The sequence below is a fragment of the Cornus florida genome, unplaced genomic scaffold, assembly GCF_030987335.1.
Source record: "Cornus florida cultivar Cherokee Brave unplaced genomic scaffold, ASM3098733v1 CherokeeBrave_3.0.0_Hap2_Chr06, whole genome shotgun sequence".
Classification (NCBI taxonomy): Eukaryota; Viridiplantae; Streptophyta; class Magnoliopsida; order Cornales; family Cornaceae; genus Cornus; species Cornus florida.
In genome coordinates this window covers 104,874,384-104,885,648 of record NW_026775576.1, presented here as the reverse complement: position 1 = coordinate 104,885,648, position 11,265 = coordinate 104,874,384, and the positions used below count along the sequence as shown (strand labels likewise).

The window sequence follows — 11,265 nt, the reverse complement described above, 5'->3', positions numbered from 1 at the left end:
AGAAAAATGAGGACTAGGAAACAGAAATATAAAAACTAACTAGGGCCCTACCGGGTTCGAACCGGTGACCTCTTGATCTGCAGTCAAATGCTCTACCACTGAGCTAAGGACCCATTTGTTTCTTGATGCCAAACTTATTAAATTTATTTCAAGCCACAGACATGTCTAAAGTCTTTTGGTGACCCAACTTAAGTTGGACTGAATTTCAGTTCTAACCAGCCCAAGCCCAATAATTGAGATTGATTGATAATCATAATGTTAACAAAAATTGGGCTAACATCCAAAATACAAGTCAAAACGGTTTGATAATATCCACATATGGATTGTTTGAGATGTTAAATCAATACTTATCCATCCATCCACTCTCAACAATCCATATAAACGGTTTGATAATATCCACATATAATTCGTTTATGGACACGTACATTTTCCATGAATACATTCTTTTAATCGAATATTACAATGTTTTTCGTCACACAACATAATATATCTGAACTTTGTTCAAATTTTTTCATCAAAATATTTGGACTTGTGCTAGGTTTTTGATATTAATCAATTTATAATAATAATTATGAAGAGAGAGATTATAATTTAAAATTATGGTAACAACATTATTTCTCTTCCTTCCTCTATTTGAGAAGATAAAATTTTAAATCATCAAAAATAATTCATTCATCATCATCATCTTTCTCTCTTCCTATGTTTTTCAGCACCCACCTGTCAACTTACGCATTATTGATTTGGTGGACCCACCAAACTAAATATTAAGGGTCCGTTTGGTTAGAGGAAATTTATGATGGAAAGTGAAAGAGAAAGAAAGGGAACTGAAAGAAAGAAAAATCAAGTTTCCTGCATACATTTGGTTAAAAAGAAAAAATTTCAAGAAAGTTGTGGGAAAATATTATTTTATTAGTTTGGATAGGATGAAAGAGAAAAGAAAATAATTTACTTACCAAAACTACCCTCATGATTTCAAATATTAAAAAATAAATTAATTTTGTGTTGGATGAATCATTTTTATACCCAATTATTTATATTAATTTTTAGCAATTAAATAGTAAAATAATGGATTAATAATAATAATAATTATTATTTATATTCATATTTAAATTAGACAAACTAAGGTGGACTGCATTTTAGTTGTCAGATTCCTTTTATTTTCTGTTTTCAATAATAATTATTTATATTTATATGTAGAATATAATTGTAACATACTCATGTTTTATCATAAAATAATGGATTAATAATAATAATTATTATTATTATTTATATTCATATTTAAATTAGAAAAACTAAGGAGGACTGCATTTTAGTTGCCAGATTTTTTTATTTTGTGTTTTCAATAATAATTATTTATATTTATACGTAGAATATAGTTCATTTATGATGACATACTTATATTTTATTGAATTATTAAATATATCTTTTTTAAGCCCCCTCAAAGAAACATTAAATGGTAACTCTAGGATAAAAATTGTCATTCAAAAGTAACATATTTTATAATGCATGCATAATAATTTTATGATTCATGCATAATTTATCAGTCCCCTTTCATATTTTTTACGAGTATGAACCACTTCTATGTAAATTTTTCTTTGCAAAAATGACACAATATAAAACTCTATTTAGTTCAAAGCTGTATAGATAGTTAAAAATAAATATTATATTGATTTTCATGTGAAATTGTTATGTCATATCAATAATATAATGACTCAAATTAATCTCTTCTCATATTTCTATTGAGATATTGATAAAAATTAAAAATTATATTATTTTTTATTCTACCATTCAACTCTTAATTTATTTCCAAAAATTTTAAGTAACGACCTATTGGATATAATCAATGTCCCAATATGTAATAGTTGTTGAAATATTTTCTAAGTCTGAATTTAATAACAAAAAAAAAAAAAATGAGAAACAACTTGGCATAATTGGAAATTTGAAAATAAAATAATAGTTTTGTGCAAAAAAGTAAATTTTCTTGTGTTTTATACCGGAAAATATTTTGGAAAAATTTATCGATGCGAAAATCCTACTTTCCCAAATATTTTCTCTTTTCAGGTAACCAAATTCCCAAAAATTAATTTTCTTTTTTGTTTTTTTTTCTTTCTACTAACTTTACCCTAACCAAACGGACCCTGAGGATATTACGCATACCTAGCTGACGTGTCCTAATGTTGTAGGATATTTAGATTTTTAACAGGAAGTAGTCTTGTGTGTGCATGTGCGAAAGAGCCATCGTCGTGTTAAATGGAACTACCATTTTTAGCTGCACTTACGACAATTCCGTTTGTCTGTAAGTGAACATGAACAAGATCCATAAGTGGAACATCACCACGATTCACACTCACATGCATCATTAATCTATGGAATGGTACAACAATAATACACATGGACTCCAATGAAGGGATGTCACTCACATTCAACCAGGTCCACCCAAAATGCAATAAAATTGACCAATTAGCTCCCCCAATCACACACCTTTTTTTTTTTCTTTTTTTTATTTTATTTTATTTTTAACAAGAACCTGAATCATTTGGCCACAACCATCAACACCCTATCAATTGGGCTATCACACCACACCCAATCACTCTGTTTTTTCTTTTCTTTTTTACTGCATTTCTCAGCAATTAACATTTATGATTTATTTATATATTATTATTTCTCTTCTTTTAATGTTTGTTATACAAGTATGATTTTTCATCTATGTCAATTTCTCTCTGATAATACGTTAATTATTTATTCTATCTATCTCAACCTACAATTTTTGCAATATGGATGCATTTTTCCTTTTCTTTTTTTTTTTTATAAAAAAAAATCCCAATATTCTGTTCACTGGGATTGATAGAAATTTGATACCTCACAAGGTCACAAGTCAAAAAAAAAAAAAAAAAAAAAAAAAAAAAAAAAAGGTCACCTTGTTTTTCATGTATTTAAAACTTCAAAACAAAAGTAATTTTAAATGAGTAAATAAATTTAATATTATTTCTTTTGCGTCTATTTAATATACCATGCCAATATTTTGTATCGGGCTACCCAAAAAAAAAAAAAAAAAAAAACCAATTACAGTGCAACAAGAAATAAGCTTAGCAAAACCATCACTCAATCTAAGCATGATATTCTAATAAATAAATTACGACAATGTTTAATTATCTCACGAGCACAAGCATACTTTATTTTAAGACAACAAAAATTGTACAAAGCCAGTAATGATCTTGTCAATTACATCAGTGATTTTGACACACCAATAATTGATTCATGACGTGTAAACAGAGAGCATGGAAGTCCATATCCTAATTCTGTTCTGTTTCGAAAGCACGTGTATAGTACTAAAACCATCTCATCTAAGGATGGACGGACACGACGCTTGTGGGCCCACCATATGCCGCACATGGTGAGCCCCACAATTTGTGTCTAGTCTGGTTGTTCGTATTGGGTCGCAATATCAATCAGCACTAGTTTACTCACACAATTTAGAAGTTTCAATCCGTGACCGACCACTGTTGAGCTAATTTGGCAGTGAAATGATAAAATTGTCATTGTTTTTTAATATTAAATTAAAATGTTGATAATAATTTTTTCATTTAAAATTAAATAATAATTTTTTCATTTAAAATAATTTTGCAATTTAACATTATTTAATGGTCCTTTAGTATTTTTATAATTTTAAAATAATAGTTTTTAGCAGTTTAATTTAACAATAAATAATAAGTTCAATTTTATCATTTTACTACTAAGTTAACGGGTCACAAATATGGAACAACTTGATAAATTTTTTTAATTCAAGGGACTTTTTAATTCTACTAGGGATAATTTTTAAAGCAGAGGAAATTTTGTGATTTTAACCCTATAAAAAATTTTAGTTGAATTTGACAATTGATATTTTAGACAACAAAGAAAATATAAATGTAGGAAATATCACACATTTCATAAAATGCATGGGATCACAGAGGAGGTATATTCACTTGCAACCTCAAAAAGAGGTGTATGTTTAGAAAAGCCCTTTTTTTTTATTATTATTATTATTTCAATAAACACACTCATTGACAATTGATATATTAGAGCATTTCTAATAGTTTTTTAAACTCAAAATATAACAAGTGAATGAAAATAAGGCATTTCAATGTCCTCTCAAAAGACCTCTCATATTTTGAGATTGTTAAAAGTATTGCCAATTATAGCAGCTCTCAAATGGTCTCTTAAACTTAAAATATAGCAAGTGGATGAAAATAAGACACTCTAATGGGCTCTCAAAAGACCTCTCATATATTGAAATTGCTAAAAAGTTGCTAAAATGAAAATAAGGCATTTCAATGAGCTCTCAAAATATGGAATGGTTGTCGTGTCAAAAAATAGGATTTTGGATGAAATGCACCATTGGAGCATAATTGCAAAAACATAGCAATTTGACACTGTATCTCCTCTTAAAATATAAATTTGACATGAAAGTATAACATTTTGCATTGGAGATGCTCTTAGACAACAACAAAAATATAAAGGGATAATTTCACTTACCTCCTTCGAGGTTAGGCTTAATTACAGGTACTGCCGCTAACGTTTTAATAATTACATCAACCTCCCTCAAAGTTAGCTCCCCGGTAACACTTTGCCCCTTCTGGTGACTGTCAACGCCGGTCAATAACGGTTTTTGATGATGTCAGCCATTTTTTAGCATGAAATACCACATTTGCCCTTATTATAATTACAAAGACATTTCCACCCTTACTTTTGAATTGAAAATTACTCATATACACTCAAAACAATATACACATCTGACATCTCACTCTAAAAACCAATTTACACGCACGTCTCTCTGTACATAATATATATATTGGTCTCTCTATATATATATATATACGTATATAACCTGGTCCATCATATATATAAGCATCTTACCGTCGGAATCAATGGAGCATCTCGCCGCCGGAATTTATGGAAACCCCTCACCGCCGACAGAGCAATTCTTCTCCTCAGCTCCATCGTCCACGGCTGCATCCTAATCCAAAACCCCCCATAGATCAAGACCTATTTCTTCATCGATCTGAACTCCGCAATCAGCCCAATCGACAACAACATTGTCTTATGCGGAAACATTATCCCTGGGAGGACGACCGAGACGAACTGAACGAGTACTAGAAAAGCGACTACTTCACCGTCGTCAAATCACCGTCGTTTCACAAGTCTCGCAGCTCTCAGTTGATCTACGACTCGAACCGCTTCACCGGTCAAGCTCGCTATAGTTTCTGAATTCGAATTCACATCCGAGCAGGAGTTTCGCCGGTGAATATTACGACGATCATGTCCATGTCGGCGAAGTCGAGGCGACGGATGTTCATGTTTGGACTGATGAACTTTAAGCCGGAGATGGTAGCTCTGCTTTGCCCTATCTACACACGTATATATCTATATATAGATATATTGTATATACACAATTTTGACCCAGTTGAAACACTTTCTCTCTCAAAATTTCTTGGATCCACTAAGTTTTATTCTTCCTCGGTCTCCTTATTTTAGGTTGTCCGTTGGCTTTACTTGTGGATGGTAGTGTCCTGTTGATCGTTAGAGAGGAAGAGTCCGTCAGTGGTGATGATTATGATGGTGGTGGTTATGGCCGCGGTGCCACCACCTGTGGTAGTTGTTTGTGTATGTATACATGGTGGGAGGCGGTGGTGTGTATATGTAGTTGTGTATATTAATATAACTTTATTTTTGGACAATATTGTCCTTTCATATAAAGATTCGATATTATGTTATATTAATATAATATTAGAGGGTATTTTAGTTATTTAACATTAATTTCTACTGGAAACCAACGCCGACCACGTTGAAGGGAGGTGAGTGATATTTTTAAAACGTTAGAGATAATGTCTATAATTAGGCCTAACCTCACCTCAAGAGAGGTAAGTAAAATTATTTCAAATATAAATATAGAAAATACCACCCATTTCATAAAATGCACGGGATCATTGAGGTATATATTCACCTTGCACACCTCAAAAAGATGTGTATGTGTTGGAAAAAAAAAATTATTATTTCGGCAATAAACACACTCATAGACCAACTTTTACTCCTAGAAAAACTTTAAGCCTCCTTCTATTTTAAAATGTTTGAAAGAACCGTCAGAGTACAATTCCGAGTGGTGTTGCATAAATATTAAGACACGTCAAAATACAAACTAGAATGTACTATTAATATAATTAAATTGAGCAAATGTGTTGCAAGTTTACTGGGTTGGATTCAACTCACTATAGATTACATCGTAATAGCATGTGGTTCATCAAAATTTAATAAAATATCAAAACCAATTTTAATACAATTGAAATATCAAGGATAATTTTTGGCTAAAATAATTGATTCAAATAATATATTCAGGAGAAGAAAATCGATTCAAATAAAATAGCAAATGTTAAAATGCATTTGGAGATAACTCATGAAATGTTAAAACAACGTTTGGAGATAACTCTAAAATGTTAAAATAAAGTTTGGCAATAATTTGAAATGTTAAAATGTATTTGGAGATAACTCTGAAACGTTAAAACAAATAACTCTAAAATGTTAAAATAATGCTGTAAACGTCCTTCCACCCATTCGAAAACTAATTAAAATAATACAGTATCGACAATTAAAAAAAAAAAAAAATGGAGTAATTAAAAAATAAGAGATAAGTCTGTGGACGCAACAATACCACCGCTTGGAGTCCTGGAACGTGGCAATAATTATAGATCATGCTGACGCAAAAAAAATAATAATAAACAATCTAATATTCATTCTATTTAGTCTGCTTTTACTTTTATTGTGTTCGGCCCTTCGAAGGTTGTGTTATTTTTTAATTTTTTTTTTTTTGTTTCTTTCTCATTATTTACTCGAAGAATCAATTGATCTGAAAATGAAAACTACACGTATGTACATAACGCGTGAAGTCCAAACGGTAAAAAAAAAAAAAAAAACTTGGTGCAAGTGTAAGTCAGATACCAAATTAGTTTTGTAAGCTAGCTAGCTAGTTAGAGTCTAATTAGTTTAGTTAAGCTTACTAGCTAGTTGAAGGGAAGGTGAACTAGCAAACAAACAAGATATATAATAGAAGAAAAACTGGGCAAAAAGTTTGAAACAAAACAGAGAATAGAAGAAAAACTGCCCAAAACGTTTGAGTGAATAGAAAGATTTGTATTGTGGTACTAAAGAATCAATGTTTACAACACTTCACATGTTTAACTTGAGGACAATTGAACTTTCACCAATTTATAGGGCCAGAAATACTTGTAATGAATGACTAATCTTTATACACATTACATCTTGTTGATCAACTGCGGGAGACTTTTAGAATAGGGATCTAAAATTTTCGGAAAGAATATTTATACCATACGAAGTTACTCTCAAGAGTTCTATACAACTCTACAAACTTGTGAAGAGGTTCTATAATGTGTTGTCATGTAAACTATCTATATCATTATTAATCATATATTTGTGCGATATAATTTTTTTATACTTTGGCGTACATTTAACTCGTTATGTCACGAAAATACATGGGTTAAAAGAGAAAGAAATTTTACATATTTAAGCAAATAGTGCAATATATTATTTTAAATCTTTGCTGTCCACGCTCAAACTCTATAAATATTTAAAACGATGAAAGTACAAAGAATTTCTCCCAATTACAGAGAGAGAAATTTTTCACTCCCAATATTTCTAACTTCTTTTCCCTCTCGATTTCCCTTATTTATAAACGGTTACAACCTCCTCTGGTCTGGGTCTTATCTGCTCCCTTTTATCTGGACTCAACTTTTCTCATTTTAATATGGGCTTCTGCAATAACTTTATGGATCTGGGCCCATCCAGCGTGAACTTGCTCCTTCCTGTCTATCCATACCCGACCTGTCCTTTGCAATACGAATCATACCAAGCCCGGGTCATTTTGGTGTCCTCATCTACCCCCAATAATCTCTCCCCTCATTAATGAGGGTGAGATTATTGAAAAGACACGATCTTGGTCTGACGGCTCGGAGCAATGACACGAGGAATCAAACGGCTGGCATAAAAACCCAAGCTTCGAGATCTGAAGCGTCACTTTTTGCCTTGACCTTTTGAGTTCCATGTCGCATTTACTTTTCCTCTTTAAAAATTCCAGTCTCTCAACCTTCACCCTTCTTCTTATATCTCGCTTCTACTCTCCGCTGCCTTCCTGCACATTCCGGCGATCATTTTTTAATTTCTCCTGCGAGTTTCTCCTTTTCGATTTTTAGCTACTGTACCGTCGCTGCGTTCATCACAAACTTTCAAGGTCAGTTTTTTTTTTTTTAAATCTTTCTTTAAAAAAAAACCTTTACTGCCTAGGACTCCTCCCATTCTCTATGGCTTTCCCTAATCTGAACGTCATTCGATCCAAGAATTGCATTCTTCGCGATGTTTCTCTCAGAGTTTATCCAATAAACTTAGACGGGAGATCTGGTGAGGGTCTCCTTCCTGGGAAAGTTTTATTCTCCGCCGTTCACTTGAACGTTATTAGGTTCCCCCTACACCTATTCTTTTGTTATGTTTTCAACAAATTGGGGCTTTGCCCCCTGCAAGTTAACCCCAATTTTCTTAGGGTAATTACAGTCTTCCTGTTCTTGAATCATGACAGAGGTCTCAATCTTGACCTTATTGACCTCCTCCTCTGTTATCGGATTAATAAGATTTTGCAAAATGATTTGTACTATCATTTCTTCCCTATTGACAAACGGTCGATCTGCACTAATAAGAACTCATTTGAAAAAGGTTGGAGACGAAATTTAATTGTGGTTAGTGGGAATTGGCAGACTCCGCTCGGCCAATCCTTCTCTATCCCTTCTTCCTTTGGAACATGCTCTGTCTCTGGCTGCAAAAAGCTGAAAACACATCCTACTAAATGCCACTGTGAAAGTTGTCTTCCTCGTTTTTGCACTTTTCTTTGTAGATGCCTTCAAATTCCCCATGATGAACTGGTTTATAGCGTCTGTAGGGTTAGGCTAGACACCTTGCAAAAAAGTGTGCTGAACAATGTCCCTTTAGCTACTGATTTGCTTACATCTGACAATCTCTCTGACATCTCTCTTTTAGGGTCCACAATGGAGAACATTCAGATCCCATCTTTCAGCAGGAGGAGGCGTCCTGCTCCCACCCCTTCTAACGTTCCTGCTATCACATCATCATCTACACCTACTTCCACATCGTCTTCCCTTGCTGTCTCTGCCCCAGAGCAAGTTGTGATTATTCCAACTGTGACTCAAGTCACTAACCGTTCTGCTGATGAGCCTTTTGAGCTCACTCATGCTGAGAACCCTATTGTGGACCATAATGCTGAGATCCGTCCTGCTGCTCTCATCATTATGCCTTCCAACATCTCGTCTGATAATTCCTCAGAGAGCACTCAGGATGCTGGAAATTCTCAAGACAATGGAGGGCCAGCTAATGCTGGTCTGTCAGAAAAAAGTTTAGGAAAAAGGCCAATGCCTGAGGGCGGTCATGACCAGAGCGATATCCCACCAGCCCGGAGGATCAGGATGGCTTCCTTTAGGGTTACTGAACCATTACCCTTTACCCGGTTCTTCATTTCTAGAAGGCGAATCGGCCAGAACCTCTGGTCCGACTCCATCCGTTCTTCCATGGCGACCTTTGCTCAGCCGTAAAAATGGATCGACCATTGGCCCCACTGACTCAATATACAAGGATCCTCTCACCTCCTTTGTTTTCTACAAGGGTTTCTGGACCCCCAAGGACCTTGAGATTCAGAACAAGCTATCCTTTGGTGAGATGTTCCAGCGGTTCCCAGCTGTTGCTATGGAGGTGACTTTTCTTTTTATTGAAATGCGTTTCTTTTCTGCTATAACTCTTTAGTGGTTATCAGATTCTATTCGGGATGTTCACTTTCCAAAAAACCATTGAAACTTTGAACAAAAAGCTTAAATCCTTCTCTATGGGCCTTAAAAGGTCTGTTGAAGCAGAGAATCTCCTTGAGGCCAAAGTTGCTGAGCTGGAGTTTAAGTTGAGCGAGTCAGAGAAAGGGGTTGCTGACTTAAAGGCAGAGAATGACAGTCTGGCAAATGAGAGGGATTCCCTCAGAGCTGAACGGGATACCCTGAAGACCGAACGGGATTTTCTTCAGGATGAAGTTGATGTCTTGAAAACTGAGAAGAGTGTTGCTCTGACAGAAATGGACTCTCTCAAAGCTGAGAAGGGAGACCTTCAGCGCTCATTCATTGCTGAACGGTTGTCTCATACGAACTCACAGGAGAAGCTCTTAAACGAACGGTCTTCCTTGCTGAACATGATCGGCAAAGTCGAAGGGGGTATGAAAGCTCTCCTTGCTCGCTTCACTAGAACCAGTGCCATCTGGTATGCTGAAGGGTACAGAGACGGTTTTATTGACCGTTCTCCCCCTGAAGAGGAATTAAGCTCTTGTGCTGGTCCAGATGAATTAGATGCTTATCTAGATATCCACCCCCCAAATAATTATCAAAACCCACCCTGCGCCTGGCTGAGAATATTTTCATCGAGTGCATGGAGGTTGCATCCTCAGGAATTGTCCCACCCTTTCATCCCCTGAATATTCTTCCCCTTTCTACCATTGTGCCCTCTTCCTCAGTTGTTGCTGACAGACCTATGCCTGCTGAGGGAGTGATTCATCTTGACTCCCCTTCTAAGGATGATAGGGTAGCTGGGAATGGAGAAGACCTCAATGGTTCAGAGGATGATGGTGGGGAGAACGATAGGTTACAGCCTGGAGAAGATCATCAGAACTGACATCCTGTAGCAGTTTTTTTTTTTTTTAATCTTCATGTATCGAGCTATGTACCTCAGGACCTTTTTGTAATGAATGACAATGCTTTTGCTCAGCATGACTTCCATCCTTCAAGTTTTCCATTTTCAGCTTTGCTGTGTATTTTCACAAGTGTTTGGTGTTCGGCTTTGTCACCGTTCTGGCTTTTTTTTTTTTTTATTTTGAGCTGCTATACTTTATTTTGAGCAAGTGTTTGGCGTTCGGTTCGCAGTGCCAGCTTCCACTATCTTTGCTGAGTGCCTGGCGCTCTGCTTGAACGCCTATTGCCACTTGGCTTTATTTTTATTTTTTGAGCAAGTGTTCGGCGTTCGACTCGCAGTGCCAGCTTCTACTATCTTTGCTGAGTGCCTGGCGCTCGGCTTGAACACCTATTGCCACTTGGCTTTATTTTTGTTTTTTGAGCAAGTATTTGGCATTCGGCTTAAAGTGTCAGCTGCCACTAACTTTGCTGAATGCCTGGCACTCGGCTT

At 34.9% G+C, this 11,265-nt stretch overlaps 1 long non-coding RNA gene and 1 other non-coding gene across 2 annotated transcripts; one reads left to right on the top strand and one right to left on the bottom strand.

Moving 5' to 3' along the window:
- Positions 1 to 41: 41 nt before the first annotated feature.
- On the bottom strand, positions 42 to 113 carry TRNAC-GCA (transfer RNA cysteine (anticodon GCA)). The gene has a single exon. It is a non-coding gene; the product is annotated as a tRNA-Cys (tRNA).
- Positions 114 to 4,662: 4,549 nt separating this feature from the next.
- LOC132313604 (uncharacterized) lies at positions 4,663 to 5,736 on the top strand. Its single transcript, XR_009483446.1, has 2 exons — positions 4,663 to 5,367; positions 5,515 to 5,736. It is a non-coding gene; the product is annotated as an uncharacterized LOC132313604 (long non-coding RNA).
- Positions 5,737 to 11,265: the final 5,529 nt, after the last annotated feature.